At 42.3% G+C, this 23,091-nt stretch overlaps 1 protein-coding gene across 6 annotated transcripts in view; it reads left to right on the forward strand.

The window, feature by feature from the left end:
- The first annotated feature begins 4,359 nt into the window (after positions 1-4,359).
- The window catches only part of ZFHX4 (zinc finger homeobox 4), a 152,645-nt gene continuing 133,913 nt past the window's right edge, over positions 4,360-23,091 (forward strand). For 3 of the 6 annotated variants that reach the window (XM_425925.8, XM_015282869.4, XM_004939919.5), the window contains exon 1: positions 5,088-5,460. The gene's annotated coding sequence lies outside the window, so the exon portion shown is untranslated. Of the gene's footprint in view, positions 5,461-6,211; positions 6,323-7,102; positions 8,010-23,091 lie in introns of those variants that run through there. The other 3 variants (NM_001396678.1, XM_015282868.4, XM_004939918.5) reach the window with 3 other exon arrangements.

The raw sequence follows: 23,091 nt of genomic DNA on the forward strand, positions 1-23,091 counted from the left end.
TTGTCTGCCTTTCTACCCGAACCGTTTGCTTTCTGAAGTCCCTTTTTGTCCTTTTCCAGGAGAGACTGTAAAATTTTTCCCTTGGATATATCACCGCTGGAAATATGCTCTTGGGCTTTCTGAAGGGGATGGGGGGGAGCGCGGCGGTAAGCGGTCGTTTTCCTCGATTTGCATAAGAGCGAGAGAAGTGCCTGTGAAGTTGGTGAATTGCTATTGTTTGGGGCCAGTCCTGACTGTTTTTGTTTATAAACACTGGGGTGGTTGCCGGGAGGGGAGGGAGGTCAGAACGCTGTCAAAGCGCTGACCTCTGAAAGCCCAGAGGGCGCCTGGCTCCTTCACCCGCTCCTTTCTCTCTCTCCCTCTCCCTTTTTCTTTCCCTTCCCATCCAAGGCCAGGAGCTCAGGTTCAGGGCATTTAATCCCCGCGATCTGCCCAAGAAAGGAGCTGAAAAAGGGCTGTTAAGGCTGCGGAGGAAGCGCCGGCAGCAGGCTCAGACCTGGGAGGCTTTTATTTATAGTAACGTCCGGGTGCGCGTTTTGTGCGGCTCCAGCCAAAATAACAACAGCAGCAAGAAAAAAAAAAAGAAAAAGAAAAAAAAGGCAAACGGGACCGGCACTGTTTAGCTCAGAATGTTATGGAGGTGTCTGTGCTGTGCTCGGGTGTGATTTTTTGTCTTAGGTGACCGCTCGTTGGGTGCACTTGCGGGAGGTGAATGCCAAACGTGGGGTAGCGGGGGCAGGATCGTACCGCGGTGTATTGTTGCTAGTTTATTTCTTTTGCGAACAAAACTTTCTAGGAATCGGAGAGGGGATTTGGGGTCGCTTTTCCTCTGACCTCCCTCCAACCCCCCCTTCACCCCTCCCCCCCTCACCCCCCCAGCCCTTATTGAGTGTACCGGAATGTGTTTGGGGGGGGGGGGGGGGGAGGGCATTAACAATAGATTTGTATGACTGATACCTGCAAAGAAAGAAATAATTAATAAGAGCCAAACGCCTTGGGTTCAGAGTCAATTTCATCTCGGGGAAGGAAAAGAAATAAAAAAAAAAAAAGTACAAGAGATTGCTATCAGGTTTAAGTATGTTTTGAAAAGAAGTTGCTGAGTTAAACAAAAATGTTAGTTAACACAGTGCCTTTGTCAAATAGCCCCCGGGAGGAGAAGAGACAACAAAAAGGAGAGGCGGTGGGGGCTGGGGATCTGAAAGTGTCTGTGCCTCAGATAAAGGGTCTGTAACGCTGCAATCTTGTAATACCTCGTTTCAAACTGAGCTCATCTATAGACTTAGGGAACGCAGTCAAAAGACACGGATCCCCTTTCCCTTGGGCTGGGGTCTGGGGAGAGGAGGAGGTGGGGGGAAAGGGGACGTTTATTAGAGAATTATGTCGCTTTATTAAAAAGGGGAGCGGCTGTGGCTGTAATTATGCAGATCCTGTGCCCCTATATGTCCGCAGCGCAGATTTAGGGAGTGAAATGAGCTTGGAGGAGAGTCGCGGTGGAACAGAGCCCGCTCCGGGCTGGGATCTCTTTGTCTATCACAGAATGGTCAGCGTCGGGCTCCGGCCCGCACCAGCTCCCCCTCAGCCAGGCCAATAAGTTTTCCTTGGGGCTGAGCTGGAGGTGGCAGGAGGACAGAGCGGGCTGTTTTGTTTGGGCTCTTTATGATTTTTCTCCCCCTTTCCTCTCTTTGAAACGTAACGTCATTATCAGAGCTTTTGTGGTTTCAACAGGAGGCTCGGAAAGGAGGAAAAAAAAAAAAAAAAAAATCCCCAAACGTGGTGTAACGGTGCCTGCAGGAGAAGTTCGGAGGGGGTGGGCGGGGGGTCCGCCGAGCCCGGAGGAGAGGAGCTGAGAGGTTAGGCGAGAAGTCTTCGGGGGCGATCAGCTGAGCGAGAGAGGGAGGAGAGAGGGGAGCGGGAGCCGCGCCGCGCTGCTCCGGGCCGGGCCGGGCCGGGCCGCGCCGCGTGGAGTCCGCCCGCCGGCCCGCACCGCAACGCACCACACCGCTCCGCTCCGCACCGCAGCCGCGCGGGTCCGGGTCCCCCCTCGGCCGCCTCCCCCAACCCGCGCCGCGCTCCGCTCTTATCACATCCCACAAACCTGCTGCTGCTGCCTCCCGGAATTAACCTTCTTCGATTTTTCCTAGCTACGTGGCGATCCCCGGGTTTCTTCTAAACTGTTAACATCCCGTAGTGCCTTTTTTTTTTTTTTTCCCCTCTCCCCCCATAACCCCCCCCCCCCCCTCCGATAGCTTACTATTTTTAGGGAGAGAGAAAGGGAAAGAGAGAGAAAGAGAGAGGAGATTTGAAACGTTGGGAAGGACAGTAAACAGTGACAGAAGAAACCCTGAAAAATGTGGACTCTCCTCTCGCAATTCCTGCCTGTGTCCTCCCCCCCACCCCCCCCCCCTTTGTTCCTTCAGCTGTAACTCAAGAACACCATAAACCTATAACCCCCTCCAAGAAGAGAGAAAGGGAAAAAAAATCTGCAGCCCAAAAAGAATGACTTGACTGTTCTGACGTTTGGTGTTTTGACATTAATGACATTAATGATATTGATGTTTCACCAGGAAAAAAGCACCAGGAATAAAGGAGGTGGTGGGGGAGGTGCGGGGGGACGACTTTAAAACTAAATTATCTTCGTTTCCTTATTCTTCTGTGACATTAAGTATACGTGTTTCTTCGCTTGAATTTGAAATAGATGTATTGTTCTCAGGTGTTTCTTCATCACATTGTATTTAATTGTCTCCAGTCTTAGGAAATGTGTTGCCATCCTTCAGGCATGCGCTTGAATGGACAATGCATCCTTCTATCTCACAGTCCCGTTCCGTCTACAATTTAAGCCTAAAAGCCCCTTTCCATCATACCCCCTCCAACTGATAAGTAGGAGCCAGTGGCAGAGATTTCATTTTCCCTCTTTGTTTGCATTTTTTTTTCCCACCCTGTAAACAAGGATGCAGAATACCGCTGGTTGCCTTGCTGCCTTCAAAGGGAGCGGGGCTTATGCAGAGCTGTGTACATGTGCTCTCTGATTTTTGGTCACTGATGAGCTGGTGTGGTGCCTTAGGTGAGGTCTGAAAAAGGAATAAAGTTCCTCTTCAGAACCCTCAGGTGCCCCTGATTGTTCCCGAAGTTGGAGGCTTCCCTGAAGTTTGAGGTGAGGTTTCTGTGGGTCGGCGTAGGGCTGCTCTACGCTCCCTGATCTGTTGGCTCTGGCCCTGGAGCAGCCGCACTTTCAGGCTGCCCATTTTTTATGTCTTTTTTTTCCTTCCCTTTCCAAAGACCCTATCCCCCCCCCCTCCAAAACTATCAGGACCTTCACTCTGACCTTAAACATCTGCTTTTAGCAGCTCAGTTCCCTGACACTGGCCTGTGCTTCCTTTGGGGCAGCCTTCATTCATCATCAGGTGGGGATTTTCCTCTTAGAGTTGTTCCAGCACTCGCAAACCCTTCCTCTGGCACAGGGGGTTCAGGGCCAGGAGAGGTGCAGCTTTCTGCCACCTGGATTTGGGCTGGTTCCTTGTTGTGGGTGCGTGCCCTTAATGGAAGACTGCGATCAAACCTTCCTGCTGGCTTCTGGCGCTTAAGGCCTACGAGAACCTTTTGACGTGTGGCTCAGGAATGGCGAACTTCAAAGGCATGTCAGTGCTGAGGTTATGGTTCACCTGCGCGGGGTCCTCACTGCTGTAAATATCCCTGGCGTGTAGCTGAGGCTTAGTGACCAGTACTGGTCTACCCATGGCTGGAATAGCATTATCGAAAAGCCGCACGTGTTCCTGCGGTGCGTTCGGATGCTCTTTGAATAGTCATGTTTTTATCTTCGGTAGGGGGTATTTTAAAGTATGTCTATTCCTAGTTTTAGTTAATTATCTTTTAATGAAAGTGTCAGTCATATTCACATCTGCAGTATTAGGTTAAGATAATTAGATTTTCAAATGAGAAGCAATCTTCTTAAATCCCACGCAAGAAAATATTTGTAGAAGATTCCGATTTATAATGACATCTGTACGTTTCACCCCAGTTCTCATCATAATAATCCCCCCCACACACCAAAAAAAGAAAAAAAGAAAAAAAAAAGAAAAAAAAAAAGGAAGAAGAAGGAAAGGTGTCTAGTAAAATATAGGAGATGAAATATTAATAAAATATCAATACTTGTAGGGAAAGTGGAAGACGATGCATGTTATATGCATGACACATGTATCGCATGCAAAGAGCCCCCTTCCCTGGGCTGCTATTTACTTCATTTTGATGAGGCTGTTTACAGTTGACGTATATTCCGGAAGGCTTTGCTTTTTACTTTGTTGATCTCTCCAAGCAATTACATGGCGGCCACCAAATAAAGTGCGCTGTGCTTTGTGCGCTGGGTGCATGCAGGCTGTATGTATATGTGTGTAAATATGATGCGGGGTGCGTGCATGCGTGCGCGTGTGCTTGTAAATAAATTCCTCTTTATCTCGGTATGGGCAGATACCCCCTATCTCAGATATAGTATCTTTCCTTTTACAGAGGTGTTGCATTGTACGTTCATTACCCCATTGCAAACATATATTTTTCATTAAATCCCCATTAAAAGAGAGGGAAAGAGAAAGGCAGGCAGAAAGACAAACAGCCAGCCAGAAAGAAATATCTCCCTGACGGAATAATTAATTTGGACCCGTTGCTTTTAAGTTCCCGAACAGTTAAAAGAGCAAGTCTGCCCCCTCCTTTTTTTTTTTTTTTTTTTTTTTTTTTTTTTAATTTTCCCTAGCCATCCACTTTGTGTGCCTGTGCGTGTGTGTCTGTGTTACTAATGAAGTTTGCAGACTCGTGTTTGCATCCACGAGCTCTTTCCGCTGCCCCTCTTCTCCGGGCTGCCCGCGCGGCTCCCTCAGCCCCGGCGCAGCCCCAGAGCCGCGGCGCTCCGGCTCCCGGCCGCGGGGCTGCGCGTCATTTGCAGCCCGGAGAATGTTGATCACCTCACTAATTACACCTCTCCCTCGCCTCTTCCCTCTCCTCTCCCTCTCCCTCTCGCTCCCTCGCTCTCTCTCTCTCTCCTCTCTCTCCTCTCTCTCCCTCTCTCTCTCTCATTCCCAGAGTGCATATCGGGAATAGACACACAAAGACATGCGCACTCAACTTAATCAGCCATTTTTTTAAACAGGGCTAAAACGATAATAATTAGCAGAATAAAGACATATCGGATTTTCATTTCCTTTCCTCCTTTTCCCAACCCCTTCACAACCAAACAGCGAGACCGCGGTCGGCACATGCTTTAACAACTCCCGGACCCCAAAGGACCGCTCCATGCCCCCCACTTCTTGCTCAATCATTTTTATTTTCACCCAATAAAGTTGGAGGATTATTTTTTTTATGATTTTTTTAATGAACCTTCTCTCGTTTACTTGGATGTGATCAGCTGTTAAGTAAATAAAGCAAAACAAAAAAAAGAGGCGAAGATCCAGTAGGAACTGCGAGGGGAAATGGAAAGTAAGTTTTTTCTTTAACTTTTATTGAGTAGTTTGTGTTAAATTTAGGTCGAGTATCGATTATCTTTCCAGGCTGATCTTGCACAATCTTTGATATTTCGCTCTCGCTCTCTCTCTCTCCTCTCTCCGTGCCTCTTTCTCTCTCTCTCACATACGCACACACACTCACATCCCCGCATCCCGCGTACCTCTCCCCTCTCTCTCTCCCCCCTTTTTCTGCCTGTTTCCCCATTTTTAGGTACAGTATTTGCTCTCGCTCGGGGAGGAGGGGCTGCTTTTTCTCTCTCCCTTCTTTCTTTCTCTCTCTCTCTCTCTCTTATTCCGGGGGAAACGTTTGTTTGTGCATTATGATTTTTTTTTGTTTGTTTTGCTTTGCGGATTTTTTTTTTTTTTCCGGGATGTAACTTTGGGACTGAGAGGGGGACCCCGTTTACTTTGCACAGGAGGGTCTGGGGGTGTCCCCCGCTTTTTATTTCGCTCCTTTTTTTTTTTTTTTTTTTTTTTTTTTTTGTCTGGGAGCTCGGGCTGGGGGGAAGCACTGTCAGATGAGAAGCGCCGTTCCGGCTGTCAGAACCCATCGCTCGCCGCCCCTTTTGGGTTCGCGCTGCCGTCCCGCAGCTCGGGCCCCCCAGAACTTTGAGGTGCTTTCCGAAGGCTCTCCCCCTCCTCCCCCAACCCCCCCACTCCTCTCCGTCCCTCTCCTCCCCATCTCCACCCCCCTCGGCCTCCCAAACTTTCGCTTTCGGGAAGGGGGGTGGGGTGGTGGTGATGCCAGCAGGGCAATGGGGACCCTGACTCTGAGTGCGTGTGTGCGGGTGAAGGTGTGGGGTGCCCCCCCCCCTCTACTTCCCTTTATTTTGCAGGTAGGTTTCTCAGGAGCAGAGCAAGGGGCGACTGTGTGTGTGTGTGCGTGTGTGTGTGTGAGCGCAGTGGGACCGCTCTGCCGACTGGCTCTGGCAGCCGGAGGAAGCGGAGCCCGTTAGGAGCGCGCCCTGCCTCTGTCAGTTTGACCGCGCGGCCCGGCCCGGCTCTGCGCGGAGCGGCTCAGCCCCGCCGCCCCGGGGATGCGCGGCTGCTGCCTGCGGGCGCTGCCGGCTGGGGGCTGGAAGAGCCCTGGCATCTCCGCCGCGCTGTGCTGCGCCGCGCCGCGCCGCGGGGAGGGCTCCTCGCCGGCTGTGTTCAGCGCAGCCTTTCCGAGGGTTTTGCAAGGGAGTGGAGGGGGAGGGGGGGGGGGGGGGAGTCACAGCGGTTGTTTTGCGGGACGGGACTCTATTTATTTATTTATTTTTTTAAACCGAGCACTGAGGTGTTGGGTGGGGGGAAAAAAAAAAAAAAAAAAAAAAAAAAAAGGAAACAACAGACAAGCAAAAGAAAAAAGAAAAGAAAAAAAAAAAAAAGGTCATAAACAGCGAGCAGGCAGTTCGATCCCTGCCCTATCTGACTGCTCGTGACAGAATCAAGTGCATCCCTTCCCATCACGGCGGCTAATGGCAGACGCATCCCTGCTTCCCCTTCTTGCCGTACGTGAAATTTCCTGCAAAAATACTAATAAACTTTCCCCCATCCGATGCCAACTTACGGCGGTGCCCCTCCACTCCTCCCTTCCTTCATCTTGCCCCCCCCCCCCCTCCCCCAGCCTCCCCAGCAGCAACAGCAGCAGCAAACGCCCGGGTTGGTATTTCTTTTGTTACCTGCGAGCCGGGCGGCCAGGGTCCCTCCTCGGCTGCTTAGGGCACTGGGTCCAACCGGGAGAGGAGGCACAGCAGTCGGGTTCAGCCCGTTTCACCTCAGCGCCGTCCCGAGGAGGCTTTAGCCACCATTCAATAACACACCCTCCTCCTCCTCTTCCTCCTTAGGTACCAAGGCAGAGATCGCAAACATAACCCCCCCTCCCCACCAAAAAAAAAAAAAAAAAAAAAAAAGCCAACCAAAAGACAACTTGCCAGGCTGAAGATGGTGGATTTACATTAAGCCAGACACAGGCAGGTTCACTCAGGAAGTCTGACCATCCCGTTTTCTGACAGTTGCATTTCCTCGGCTCCATTCCGTCCTCCTCTTTTCTTTTTCTTTTTTCTTTGCCTTTTTTTTTTTTTAATTCTCTTTTTATTAGCCTCGTTCCATTTTTAATCGAGGATTATGTAGTTGATAGGAGGACAGTGAGAAGGAGAGTGGAAAGAGAGGGCTCGTGTGCTTTTGGGGTGGTTGCTGTGAGGGTGCTTTTTTTTTTCTTTTTTTCTTTTTTCTTTTCTTTTTTTTTTCTTTTTTTTTCTTTTTTTTTTTTTTTTTATGGTGTATATATATATTTCAATTGTGTTTCTCCTGGATTTTCAGTGGCTCGATCCTTGGGAGCGGTGCTGGAGTGTTTAAAAAGATCATATGTAGCATTATATTTTTAGTTTGGTGGTGGATGGATGGAAGAGGTAGTGAGAAGCCTTTGCAGCCCTGCCTGTTGTTGGTTAGATTGAGGCAGAGACTTGGCTGCGATTGGGACGCGACTGTGACATGGGCATCGATCGCTTCCATTGAGAGCAATGCAAAAACACAGCCTGGGTATGTAACACTCTCAGTGCCATCAACACTTGTTTTACTTTATATTTACTGGCAAAACTGACAAAACGATCCGGAGCGCTTTTCTTTGAAATGAGGAATACAAACGTTTGGCTGGGAAGGTGCACAAAGAAGATTGTGGAAATAAATGGGGGGCTGAAGGTTGGGCTGGGGGGGAGAGCCTTAATCATCATTGCTCCACTTCCTATTCATCTGACTGTATTTAAGGAGTTTCTCTCTTTTCTCGACTCGGGGATCCTACTAAACTGGTGGAAATGAAAAAAATCAGACAATCAACCTTGAGGGAATATCTGCTAGTTTTCAGGGTTTGCGGTTTCAGCCGGTAGGAAGGCACACAACATAAAAGATGGCTAGCCAGCTGTTTTAACCTCTTGCACCTGGCTCCAGAGCTAGGGCTCACCAGGATTATTCAGTTATTCGTGCTATCTGTGCCTGAATATTTATAGTGTACGATCTAGAGATCCACACAGTGCATTGTAGCATCTCTTTATCCTTCAGTCGTGGTGGTTTTGGACTTCGTCAACATAAACATGTATTCAATAGTTTTCATTTTTATGATAATGAACATAGAGGGTCAATGAAATATAGAGGGAAAAGTCGTAAATCTGCAAAAGTGAAACCTACCCAAGGAACAAAGAAAGGTCAGGTAAACCATCTGTGTAAGTCACAGTAATAGTACCTGCTGTTTGGCTTATGCAGTGATACTGCTTTATTATTCTCTAAAATGGAACTTATCCACTAGATCAAGTTAAAACTAAAAGAGAGCTGTGGAGATGATAAATGGCATTGCGTGTGTCTTTCAGAACAGGGAGACGTTTTTGTTCCTAGGTTTTTGAATAGTTCAGGTTTATTTGTGAAGATGGTGCACCAGCGAAGATCATATAAAGGGGGCCGAGAAAAATCACTGTTTAATATTGCAGAATTTACTGCTTCCATTCTGACCATGAGCCTAAATTTACACAATGAAATTTGATTATCTCTAATAACAATATTAGATCCTGCACTGGATGGATGAGAATTGAGGTGGTTTTGTTGATTGCAAGGGTTTAATGTTGCATTTCAGAATCTGATGTGGTTTAGCCTCCCTTCCATTAACTGGAAAACCCCTGAGGTTTTACAATTATTTCTTAAAGATAATACATTTAAGATTGCATTGGTAGGCTGAAGAAAAGTCATAAAGGCAAGAAGGGAAGCCCTTAATAACTCTTGAGATTCAGACATGTTCAGCAGTTAGATTGGCTCTGACTTCACCAAGGGTCGACAATGTGTCATTTCCATGAAGCCAAATTGCCCTCTGCCTATATGATATTAATGTGCAAATCAATATTTCAGGGATTAAATTTCCCTTCTTCATTTTTTATGGTTTCTACCTCAATAAGTCTCAAGTCTATTAGAAGAGGCTGGATGATTTAAAATCTTTCACTGCAGAATGGCTTGTCGTAGCCTTGTTTCACAGACCGTTTTTGGATTTTCGTTATAAAAGACGAAAGGCATTCCAAAGAAGTTGATAGTCAATATAGGGACATGCTCACTGTTGTAAAGCCATTGTTCGATTAAGAGCTAAAAAGGTATTGAAAATATAATATATGTGTTTTTATAATATATATACATTCTGCTGCTTTAAAAATATTGTGTTAATCACCTATTGATTTATTTCAAAATCGATTGAAGCTTCTTTCTTATTAGTGATTTGTTCAGCATTCTTCAGCATTGTTGTTAATTTCCTTAAGCAGCATGCATGAATTAATCTACTGGTAGAATGTGTTTTGGGTTTTCTTTGAAACATACTTAAAACCAGGCATTTTTACCTATTTAAGCTGAGTGGTGTGAACAGCTTAGTATTGTTGGGAGAGCCAGAGCTCTTCGGATTCAGCATTGTTTTAATGAAGCTCAGGGGCATTTTGTAAATATTTTATGATTTCTACTCAGATGCTTATCAGCAATGTTTATGAAAGGTTTCCACTGAATATTCAGGATCAGTTAAAAATTAAAATGGAGCTATCTGATCTGGAAGGAAACAATACATGACAGAAAATTTAGGTCAAAATATGAGGTTGTGACTTTATCACATAATCTTGGGAAGGCCCTACTGTCTATCATTTAGTGTTGTTTTACAGTCTTAGACCATCTGGACCAAGTTCCGCACAGCTGCATGAATTTCATATGTGATAGAACATTTTTTCCATTCAGTGTGAAATGTTCCTTCCTAAAAACGTACACCAGACTCGCTTAATTTAGTCTGCTAAAAGAAATGCACATGAAAAAGGACAAAAGGCTCTTTAATCTCTGCAAGCTGTTTGTTTTTCTTCAAGATTCCTGTCTGTTTGGGTTTGAAAAGTCATGTTTATTGAGCTGATGATTCTGAGGTGTGACATTAAAATAATATATGATTTTTGTGCTAGTTTCTGCTCTCCTAGTTAATTTGCAGAACTACTTTTTATGCCTGTCAAAACACATAGTTAATCTATTCTTATTTACAATTAATCTCAATAAAATTAATCTTAACTATGCCTTAGTCAGTAGCTTAAAATATCTAATTATATTCAATTAACTGCTGTCATAGTAATTAACACTGCTTAATTGCCTCTGCATATATTTATGTAAAGCTCATTAGTTACTGCTTGCTCTTTTTTTCCTTTTCCCCTTCCCATTTTTGTGGCTCTGAGAGCACTGACACGAAACCCAGGGCAGGTTTTTGACAATTTGCTTCTTGAAGGATCTATGACAATGGCAGCACATGTGTTTGTAGCATGTTATGTGGGTAAATATTTATGTTTTCATCTGCAAAAGGAGTACCAGAACTAGGTCTATAAAGAACTTCCAGCTCTCCTTTCCTCCCCTTCCCACCCCCCCCTCCCTTTTCCTACCCCAGCACATACAAAAATGTTTTCTAGCCTTGTTGATAGAAATATGAGAAGCCAGGTTAAGCTTTGTGTTTATAAATGAAGAGCTTTTCTGCATCTGCCTTGGGGCTGTACCCAGAAGGCAGAGCTTTGCTGCTCCGAATTCACTCAAAGGGTTAAAGACTTGGCCAAGGTTCAAACCGAGAAGCGCCCAGGGAAAGTGCATGTGAATATGTACAAGTTTCATGTAATTAGTGCTTAATTATATTAACATATGCAAATTGTCAACTTAGGAGCTTGTTGAGCTGGCAAAGATCAGCCAGGCACAATTGCTGTATTGTTCTGAAACAATAATGGATTTCAAGTTGGATTGTGAAAACACATAACTAGCTATCTAATTTAACTCATACCATGGTGAAATTTCATTAGTCTCCATGGAGACTGGTTTAATTGTGCTGACTAATGTTCTGGGCTGCAGAATGTCCTAAAAAGAAAGCGTTGTTTGCCTAATCCACCTTACAATGACACTTGTTTGTACATGTTTCCCTTGTGTGAGAATTTGCATATGCAAATAAATAGTTTCTCTGCCCCATTTGTCATGGCTGTTCATTACCCATGAAGAGGACATTGTTACTAGGCTGTTACTGAGTCTCCCAAGACAGGATAGTGTCAACCAGTCCAGCCACATTCTTTCATAATTTGTTTCTGATTAATAGACCAGAGTGAGGCTCATTCTATTCAGGCCTCTGCAAAGGGAAGGTCAGTTCTGTCACTGAAAAGAGTTTCCGCAGCAACTGAAGTTTTTGCTCTCCCTCCCCCTCCCCCTGCTCTCTCTGGCTAAAATAATCATATTTAAAATAATGTATTCTCGCTCTAAGGAATACCTCCGCTAATAATCTCTAGTTTCCTAAAGCAAAAGATAGGAAAATAAAGGAGATTCTGGTATTGGAATATTAATCCTGTTTTTGACAGAAAGGTAAACTGATATAATTGCTTTTCAGTCGAAGGAATGGGGGTTTATACAAGTGTGAAAGCATCGGAAAAGGATTAGCATTTTTTTGCATAATGAAAAGCTCTGTTGAATAGGGCACTGAATGGTTGACTGAATGACTGAGATGAAAGGAAGATGAAAATGCAGGCTCCTCTTTCTTTATGCGTATGTTCAGCTCTCCCTAAAGTTATGTTTGTCCAAGACTTGAGAAAACAAGCAGGAGCTCGGATTTCAGCAACTTTTTAAGATGCCCCGAGTTTCCATCATCATGTGAAGTAATGCATACGAGAGCAGCGTAGTGAAGGGCTGATAAACCCAAGTTCGGATGGAGAGGAGTTCCAGGAACATGACAGGCAAACCAAATATTGACTATTGGGTATCGAGGACTCCCAGCACCTCTCCTGGGGGGCAGAACAAGGGAGGAGGGGGCCAGCAGGGAGGGACGGACTTGGTTTAAAAGTTGCCAATGGAAATTATGCATCAACGCGTAATAATCTAATAAAGTTTGGTATTCAAGAAAGCGAGGTTTAGTCCATATCTGTTTTAATTATTAAGCTATTTCACTTTTGGAAAAAGTTATGAATTCTGACTCAGTACTAAGTGTTTAAGTGGTTTGTATAAAGCCTTTCTGGGGAAAATATTACTCTCTTGCTTTGGCTTTCAAAATAGAGAAAGCATACCAAAATAGAAATTGATGCATGCACACAGCAAGCAGAGTGTTCGGCAGGGCTGCATCCCTGTACTCAACTTGTTCAGAATTGTTCGGTTCAGGTAGGTTCAGGTGGTGAGAAGGGCCCCGGCCTCCTGCAGTCAGTGCAGTGCTCTGACTTGAGCCAGCACAGAATCAGGCCCTGAGAACACGGCTGCAACTGGTTAGCTGTTGACAATGTGATCAGTGCTTCTAATTATGTTCTCTCAACAGTAATTAGGGCAGTTAAAATACCATAAGTGTTGAGCCACTTTTGAAAGTGGGAAGTGGTTCTTTTGTATGTATGTAAATCAAATGCAGTGTGAATAATTATTTGTATGTATGCATATTAAATAGGTTTGGGTTTTTTGTTGTTGTTGTTGTTTTCTTTTCTTTTTTTCTTTTTTTTCTTCCAGGTCAACATAATTACCAATTTAGAGCTACTGGGGAAAACTACTGGTAGCTACAATAAATGTTAACTTGTTCAGGTTTTTTTTTTTTTTTTTTTTTTTTTCCCTTTCTTTCTTTCTTTCTTTCCTCTTCGAGTTTGTAGAACACGTATTTATAGATGTTTGTTAGTTCAGTATTGGATCTGATAATATTTAAACAGTTAGAGGCACTTCAAAGAAATTAGAATTGGTTATGGATACATGAAATAAAAATGCAAATGCAGAAAGAGGTTGGTAAGAGTGAAGTAAGAAAAATGCTCTCTTTTAAGACAAATTTTAAGACTTTCTATGGGGCTTGAGAATGTTTTACTGCTAGCTATGAAATTCCTTACAACTTCTTTTAAAGGAACATGCTTATGGGACATTCTTTTATTCTGGGAACAGCTTATTAGTGTATTTCCATAAGAAGAATGTGTTAATTTAAGAAATAAATTCATTTATATTTTAAAATATTGTTAACCAAGCACCATGTGTTGTCTCTGGCAAAGTTCCAGCCACTGTAGAACTGGATAACACATGGGTTAATAATAACTGATGTGATGTCTGCATTCTTACTGAATGGGCAGAAACCCAGCAAACTGAGTTTCAAGATTTTACAGAATAAGATGTAATGCAGAAAATGTTTATGTGAACAGATGCATAGATAGAAGAAACTAGAAATTGTTTGATGGTTGCTTTTACCTGGTAGGTCCTGTTGGGTTGTTATTGGGATTGTTATTAATTTATTGATTAGAAGAGAACTTGTTTTGTGGAAATAAGGGGATCTGATTTGTCCTTTAATACACGCCTTTAATACACACTACTGTATTCTCTTTTAACAGTTATGCTGTAGGTCATTTATACCTGTATTTCTACTATTTCTCTAGCTTTTATTGATCTCTATGAGGGAAAAGTTTGCACTAGACTGAAATATGGTAATCCTGTTGAGGAATGGCATTTTCTGCTTAAACAAAATATTCTAAGGAATAATTTAACCACGTTTCATTATCAAAATAAAATTTTGCTATATTGATACACTCTTCTATGTGTTCACATCACTCAGCATCAGATTTAAATTTTAAAAAAGTGATTTAGAGATTAATTTGTCAAAATTATAGTTTATTTGCTTTAGGTACTTTTGGGGACAATTTGAAATGTGCCCAGAAACTCGGATTTCTTTACAGACAGCCCTAGCAGAGTTTTGGCACTCACGCTGATCTGATAGGCTGTGCCAGCTCCTAAGTAGGTGTTCAGGTCAGTAGTTCACAAACTAAATGCTGTGTGTATGTGATAGACCATGTTGACTTTGACAACATTTACCATATAGGCTGCAATGCTTTCTGATGGACAAGTGATGAGCACGCTAGACGTATATCTAAAATTGGATTTAAGTAGAGAAATATTCTGGTTCTGAAACAAAGAAAACCTTACAAAATGCTTATGCCAATGTGAATAAGCCTAGGACTCATAAACTCAAAAGAAACTAGAACCTGATTTCTGTTCACCCTCTGCTATAATAACAATAATTCTTCTGAAAGAGGGGGAGATATATAGATGTAAAACTGGCAAGGGTTGATATAGGTATAAAAGGCATGAGGCCTTCAGTCACCGGCAGAAAATAATCCCATAAAATCAAATTTTAAGGGTTTCACTTCTTTTTGCACTATGATTTCCAAGGACTGTGTGCTTAGTGCAGGAGGTGCCACAGCGGTTATAAGAAAGAGGCTTTGCAGGGATACTGGCAGAGGTGTCTCTGCTCCTTCAGCAGGTAACAGTGGAGCTGAGGGGCTGCTGAGGGCTTGCTCCTCCCTGTTTTGACATTGAGGCTCCCTTATAGAGAAATGTGCCTAATCTGAGGTGACAAGGCACCTGTCACTAGCAGTGCTTTAACGTTTGGGGCACTGATGGAAATCTGGAATAATCTCAGTTTTTTCTGCACTTGTTCCTGAATATGGTGGTGGAATAGATTGAAATAAACACTATTTTGAGGAAAACAAAGACAAAACTTCTTGCCCCTCACTTGCTGGGGTTGATCCTTTGACTTTTGATATTCAGAGAGCCAAAGCTTTCCTAAGAAGAGAGAGGGGTGAAAACAAATCTTGCATTTACCAAGTGTTATGTGAATATTTCAAGCGCAGGTGGTTTTCCATGTGTGAAGACATGGCTGCACACCTTCAAATCAGAATTTCTCTGTATTTTAATGTCTAATGCTTGTGTTCTAGAGAAAATAAAGGTCTAAGCGAAAAGTAGCTCCTTAAACAGGGAACTTATTCCTGTGGGTTTCATTTTGATCCTTTTGTATCTATCTCTATCTATCTATATATACAGAAATACGGTTATTGATTTTGTTTACAGCACCGAGGGTTTAAATTAAAGAAAATGTAACATCTCCAAAATAAATTATTTAGCTACGTGGCAAATGTCACCCCTCAATCCCTGAATTCCTTGGAGTTTTATGAACTGCTTGTGAAAAAACACGAGATCACTGTGATTGCCATGCCACTGTGGCCAGCTGTGGGGTGGGAGCATCGCTGCTGCTGCGTAGCGATGTGCTCAGGGCCCTTTTCCAGCAGGATCAACTGACTGATTGCTGTAGGGAGACAAGATATGATTTCTCATCCGGTTGTTTCAGCTCCACTAAGAAGCATTGCTGGGGCTGTTTTAAGTCACAAGTAGCCATGCCCGTGGATTTCTCAGTGCCTGGATGCTTTGTTCCCCCAGCACTGCTGTAGTTTCCCATTTTGACAGAGGGCCTGGTCCAAAGTCCAGCGTTGCCTCATCAATTCCTTAAGGCCTTGGATCAGACCCTCGTACAGAAGAGTGCCATCTGCTGAGGCGCCTGCCGCAATTCAGCGCTGCTGGGCGGCCCGGCCCCGACCCGACCCCGGCCCGGAGCCCTCGCTGAAATCACAGGGCAAGAGTGTTGCGGTCACAGCTTTTTCCTGAGTGGGTGGTGGAAAACAACGAGAGACAATGGAGTCCAAAATGTTAGTGTTTAAATATAGCAGAAAACTGGGAGTCTGACGATAGCTACTAGTAAGGAAATTCAGCCATCTGGAACTTGTGACCCACCCAGATGGGGGTGGGGTTGGGGGGGAGACCTTAAAAATGAAGGATTTCATTGAGTGTTGAAATTTATTCTCTGAGCAGGCTGCTGCCTTGCTGTTGAGCAACACAGGTCTCGGAGTGGTTTTGTGCATCAAAGGCATGCGTACCGAGACACCTTGCTTCTTGCCACAGTCGCATGTTAGCAATAATGTTTCTGGACCAGACTACTTTGGCCTAGCTCTGGGTTTACTGGTTGATTTGAGTTTGTTTTTCAATGTTATCATTGTTTACAAATCTTTTTTTTTTTTTTTTTTGAGGCTGTTTGAATTTTTTATGTACGCATAATGGCAGTGATCTATAAACATTCCTGTGTTCAGCTGTGGCTCTGCAGAAGGTCTGAATCTGCTCTCAACAATTTTATTATTATTTTAAACATGATTTTAACAATTGGAGGCAAAGATATTTGAAATCTTTTAGGTTCATTTAAAAATCTATGCAATTTAAACAAACGCTGAATTGTGTAATGGTTTGTCTGGGAATTACTTAGGCTGCAGAGCGTAATAATATTTTATTAGCTGTCATTTGTTTTCTAGGAAGAAAATGTTGATTTTTATGTTGTGTGTTACGTGCAGACTTGGCACTGACACAGGACAGTCCCTGAACACGAATTTCTAAAAAGGTGGGACAGTAGTTGCCCCAAAGGTGAAGACTTGAGAAAAATTGGGGTGGGTCATTTCTTTCCTGAAATGAAGCAGGGTACAGATTAGGAGCCATTAAGGTTTGCCAGGAGTTGCTGGTCATAGAAGCCTGTTTAAGTGCTCACTGTCAACAAGGAAATCATGGGCAGCACTTAAAGTGGCTCACCTCTGATTTATTCATAAACCTCACACGAGCACTTGGCTTTGTTCTTGCTCTGGTAAGGGGGAACTGATGCCAATAAGAACAGGAATAAAGAGCTTCTTGCATGGTCCAAAAGTGAATAGCACTTTATCTCAAAGCATGACCTCCATTCCCAAGATCTGTTGTGTTACAGTTGACTCCGTCTAGATGTGTATTCTCCGATGAATTGCTAGAAGAGGTTACAACAAATATATACTTTGTAAACCCTCTAGATGTAACATGAACTGTGTAACTGGAACTTAGGTTCTAACTTGACAGAAAGGTTGCAGCATTTGTAGTGAACTGAGAGATTTCCGCTTCAGACAGCATTTTATGCTGGCGTTTTTAATGTGAGTCAGAAAACAGTACGACTATGTGGCTGTGATTCAAGTGAAAATTTTATATTCTTTAAGGGATTCATTTGGAAAATATATTCTGATACATGTAGACACAGAAACACGAACGAGTTCTGAGACAAAAAAAAAAAAAAAAAAAAAACCTTCATTTTTAGGCATATTTGATTGCTGTTGCTGTATTTTTGTTTCACTAAAAAAGGCAAAGTAGTGCTAGCAGTCCACGATGGGGGAAGGGACCTTTCAAAGACGGTCAACTGCCATGTTTGCACTGGGGCAGAGGTTGAGTACAGTTACTTAAATCCCCAGAGAAACATTTAGTTAACGCTGGTCTCTTTCTGATCCTGTCTGAGTCTGGTTTTCTTTTCTGCTTTTTAATGAAGTTTGTTTGTTGCTATGTTTAGGTTATGTTTTTAGACTGACTTGCATTTTCACAGATTTGACCAAAAGAGTCATAATGGAAGACAGTGATGAGAGTTAATGATACGTCTTTGATAAAGCAGTCCTCGTGTGCAATCTGATCACAGCCATCAGCTCATTTGTCATGGCTGAAGTGAAAATGTCAGGACCAATGAGTGTATCAGTGCTGAAGGGGGCGAAAGGGCTTTTGGAGACACTTTTGTGCTGGGAGTGGGCCACAGCTTAGATGCAGCTCTGGGGAAATACTGGGATTAGCCAACTCTGTGCACAAATCCTTAGCATAACAGAATTAGTTGGGAAAATGAGGTTTGTTAGGGAAAAAAAGTCTGTAGAACTGCTGTAGGCTGCAGACCAGGAACTATGCAAAACAGTGAGGCATTTTAGTAAAATAATTTTAGTGATGTGCATTTATACACATACTAACATGTATGGCATTTGGTAGTCAGCAACAAAACCCATTTAAATACATTTTGCATATGTATTCTTCTAGAAAAAAAATAGTGCACGTAAAATAAATATGGTCTTTACTATCTTAAAATAAGGTTTTCTGAATTTAACACAGAACACAGTGGAAATGAATACAACTTATTTAAATACCAACCAGTGTTGCTGATGTTTTTGCATAGGTTAGTTCAAACAAAAGCTCAGGGCAATCTCCCTGTTGTAGACTTTTCTTTACTCTGAAGGTGTAATTCATACCATAGAAGCATATTGATCACTAAACTAGGACTCTGATCTAACTAGACTCTTCTCTTTTTCTGGTCTCTAGAAGATGCTTCTGAAGAATTTCACAGTAGGCAGATGAAGGATGACCTCTTGTATGTGCCTGCCTTGCAATGATTGCAAATACAAATTTTTTAGATCTCTGAAGAACCTGGTTTAATTTCCCTCACAATTTTGTTTGTTTTTCACATTCATAATAAAAACTCCTGATAGCTTTAGCAGATGATTTCAATTTTCATTCTTAACCTCAGTACATTCATATTCTTTAATGGTATACTGCAGCAGTGAGTCCTCACACAGCTCTCCTTGTTTTAATTTGTCACAGCCTAACTTTCTTGGAAACCTGCTACTTGTCTTTCAGTAAGCCTCTTCTTCTTGCTTCCTGTTAAATATCTAGAAAGAGCAGGCTGCTTTTGCCTCTGCAGTGTCCGTAATAATTATGAAGAAATCTTGATTTCTGAGAAGTGGGGATCATGCCTACCAGAGCTATTCAGCTGCTATGAAGCTGTGCAGGTATTTAGTCAGGTGATGTGGTTACTTGCACTGCTCCAGTACAGAGTGAGAGAATGTGTAGTTCTATGTCCGGCATGTAGAGTAATGGGAAATTGTCCGAGTAACAGACTTAGCAACTGTCTGCTTAGCGGTAGATAGTTGTCTGTCTGGCTACATCAGCTAACGATGTCTCAGCCTGTGGAAGGGTTATGTTACCGGTTTGATACTGAAGGACTGGGGGTGTTTTGACTTCAGAGGCCCACACCAAGGGTGTTCAGGAGGCAGCTGCCGTTGGACTAAAAGGTGTATTTCCTTTGTTTGATGTTGTCATTAGAGGTGCCTTTGCACTTAATGGAAGGCTGAGATAGAAGCTAAGGCTTGTACTGGTGCTCTTATGTCACTGGCGTGGTAGCTGCCATCTTTACCTTGTCTATGTGCAAGGGCCTTCAAAACAGAACACAATGGGGAGTGACACCAGCCCAGCAGTGCTTGGGCTGTCAGTGTGCCAGCCTTGACACCATACATTTGTCTGCAGGGGAGAGCTCTGGGCTCATTCTTTCCCAAAACCTGGGTGTAAGTTTGGGAGCATGCTGATGGGGAGGGGTTGAGTGTAGACACTGCACGGAGGAGCCCCAGGCTGTGCTCAGATAGCAGGTAATCACCACTCGTGGGCCAAGGCCTCCCTCAGTGGGCTTGCTGCTGGAGCTGAAGCTGCCTGTTGTGGTGGGGAACTGAAGACCTGAGGTCTTCTGGGCGTCATCACACTGCCGACATGGCCACAGGTCCAAAGCAGGTAACCTTTGCTCTGCTGTAGGAATCTGCAACGATGCTGCAGCCTTTAAACCCCAAACACTTCTCTGTTTACGCATGTCAGTGTGAGTGGCAGCAGCAAAGTAATTTATTTAATCTAGCTTGTACTTATCTTTGTTAGGAGTTGTCTGTAGATTTCTTCCATTTCATGTACAGTGAATTGTCCTCTTTCAGATAATGCACTCGAACAACCTTCTTTTTGTTTAATTCTATTGATTTACAGTATTGAAGTGAAATATCTGATACCTGTTTCCTGCACTTTGACTGTATGTAGTCAAAGAAGCTGATGAGATTCTTCCCTCCTTTCCACAGCCCCTTTAGCTGTTTTAAATGTATAATTATCATTGCATGTCATTTGATAGCTGCACTAATTGCTGCCAACCATTGTCTGTTTGCACTTAATGCTGAAACCTGATCAACATCCTGCTTTGGTTGATGTTTAGTGGTAAACTTTAATTAACTCTTATTGCATTGAAGAAGAGCTCAGTCTCTGTGCTAACTAATCATTTACCTTCATTATGTCCTGACAGCTCCACTTGTTCCTGGTACTAATAGATACACCAGTCAGTAAATAAACCTGCAAACCTGCATGCCTTGAAGTTGTTCCCCATTGATATTTTGTTGCTTAAAGTATAATGGGGTAAAGATAATTATTTCAGTTAGTTTTGTATCTCTGCTTTTCCAGGCACCAATCTCAAATTGCCTTTTTCATGCCAGACAATATCATTTTAATAGTAACTGTAGATTTAAGATAACATTATTCCTTCAGCATGGTTCCTATATACATGCATCTTTTGAATCAATACAATTAAGCTTGTCTCCTGTTGGAATTCTTGTAATTATTTTTCCTGAAATACTTTTCCTGTAATGATATTGAAGTTAAAGTAATCAGGTTACTGGCAGATCATGTAAAATTCAACTCAAAATTGCTGGCTGCTTGATTTTAATTTGTCTGACATCAAGTTTGTTTGAAAAGGGATAATATGTGGTTAAACCAAGGAGCTTATAATTATGGTTGACATTTGTTTGTTTATAATGAAATCTAATTAAAGTTCATACGTTTTAAAACACAAAAGTTAATTACTGAATTGCTCACTTCACTTATGCACAGCAGTCAAATTAACTTGCAGAACAAAAAATGACAAAAGACTATGCATAATAAAAACAAAATGCCCAGCTGATCTTGGCAATACAAAACAAATTTGCCGTGATAGTATTCTAGAAAAAACAATTGCTTTATTAATAACTAAACTGTTCAAAAAACATTCTGTGTTTTCATTGACCAGGCTGATTCTGATACAGAGTAATACTTAAATGTTTAACAAGACTTACAATACCCAGAGCTAATTTCTTTTCCTCTGCATGTGCATAATCGGAGGAGTCTTGTACTTTTGTAAACTGTGCTCAGAAGCACAATTCTTTACGTTTTGTTTCCATCAAGAGTCTTTCAGGAGTCATCTGGAATTGTACTGTCTCCCCGAGAACTCAAATATTTGCTCAAGTACCTGCCCTATGATAACTTCTAGAAAGATAATTACAGCATTTTTAAGCATACAAGAAAATTAACATTAGGCAAACAAACAAACAAAAAAGCCCTACTGTAACATTTATTTCATAGTTGGTTTTGAGACAACAAAGTGCTAGGTGAATATTACAGAGATATTTTGACCCTCTAGCCATTATTTGTTGGCATTATAATCTGGTCTTACTTTCCAAATGTGCTGAGAGACTACACAACCAGACTTGAATAAAACCCCAAAGTCTGTGTTAATTTACACTCTAAAAGATTATGCTACTGTATTTTCCATTATTAATGTATTTTTAGTATACTTAATTATGCTAATATTACATTTTTGTTAAATCAGGGTTAAGTTTAATGAAACAAAAAGCTGCATATTTCTTTTTTTTTAATTTATTTTTTTATTTTTTTCCTTAAAAGCTGTGAACACAATTGGTCTCTTTCATAGTGTTTGAGAACAGGTGACAGATCCAGGCAGTGTGATTTGTAGTGAAGACAATCAGGATTAATTTTTGAGCTGCTTCTATTTAATTTAGTTCTGTGTGTGTTTAAAATAACATCTAAAGTAAACTAACTTTAGTCAGAATTAAAGAGATTAAATTGTGAAAGCTTTACAGATTGGGAGTATCGACATATGAATAAACACAATAAATATGATTTATTAATTCCTAAGGTGATTGATGTGGTGAATTTCTTAAAAGGAAAAAGGAATACGGATTCAATAGATAAAGTTTATATTTAGTAGGATTACTAACTTGAACTTCTAAATTTAATAGGGATTTTGTGGGTGAAAAGGGAAAGCACTGGGGCTCTTTCCATTAATGGCATTCTTGTAAAATTGAGTGTAATTTACATAACCTTTCATAGTGTATATTGTGTGTGGTATAATACAGGACCTGATTGATTTGTAGATTAATATTTATTTAGTAAAAGAAAATCAAAGGGATTAAGCAGTCATCATTTTAAGTCTAATCCTACTTTGCATAGATGAGACAAAGGAAAGTGATTAATGGTTTAATGTTCACTGGGTCACTATCATTCAGTTGCACCTTTCTCCAAAAAGAAAGAAAGGGGAAAAGTTGGTGCCTCCTCCCAGTATTGGCAAACAAGAGTTTTCTAGCAATACTTTAACTGGTTAGGCCATTCTTCATCACTAATGAAGTAATCACTACAGAGCCTCAGTGTCAGGTGGAGTAGGAGAAATATGGTATGAAAGCGAGAATTAGAAGGATAATTACAGCTCATGTTCTTGTCTCGCACCGATATGAGCTACTAATGTTCAGTTCAAACAAATATGTACATACTAGAGTGGCTGGAAAGAAAGGTGCCAAATATGTTTTCAGGGGTAGGCTAAGCAGCAGGCCTTTCTTGCATAATGATTACAACATTTTCCTAAAACAACAATAACAACAACAACAAAGGCAACATATTGCACAGTAGCTTTGTCAAGCTGGGATTGCTGATCTAGCTTTTAAAAGGAGAACAGCTGCAGTGGTTTCATTAAAGCTGTGGAAAGAAGACAGGAGAGTAATGCAACAGTTCTTCACCATTACAATTAAATTAAAAATTCCAAAGCCTATAATAGCGTTATGGCCATTGTGTATACTTTCCCTTTGCTCCTCAGGATAGAAAACAAAGAGAAAAATCCTATCCTGACAGTGAAGGAGAGCTGATCAGTCTCAGGAGGTTTCATTGTAAGAGTTTAAAAATCAGCTGGCCTAATGTTTGATATAAGTCTTTGTGGATGACAAGAGGAACAGGCGAGAAAATAGTCAAGTTGAACAGTACACTCCAGTTTGTCTTTTGCAAACTTTTCCATCCCCCCTCCTGTCCTTTCAGTGTACTGTTTTAGATGCATAATATATTTCGT

The sequence above is a fragment of the Gallus gallus genome, chromosome 2 (assembly GCF_016699485.2).
Source record: "Gallus gallus isolate bGalGal1 chromosome 2, bGalGal1.mat.broiler.GRCg7b, whole genome shotgun sequence".
NCBI lineage: Eukaryota > Metazoa > Chordata > Aves > Galliformes > Phasianidae > Gallus > Gallus gallus.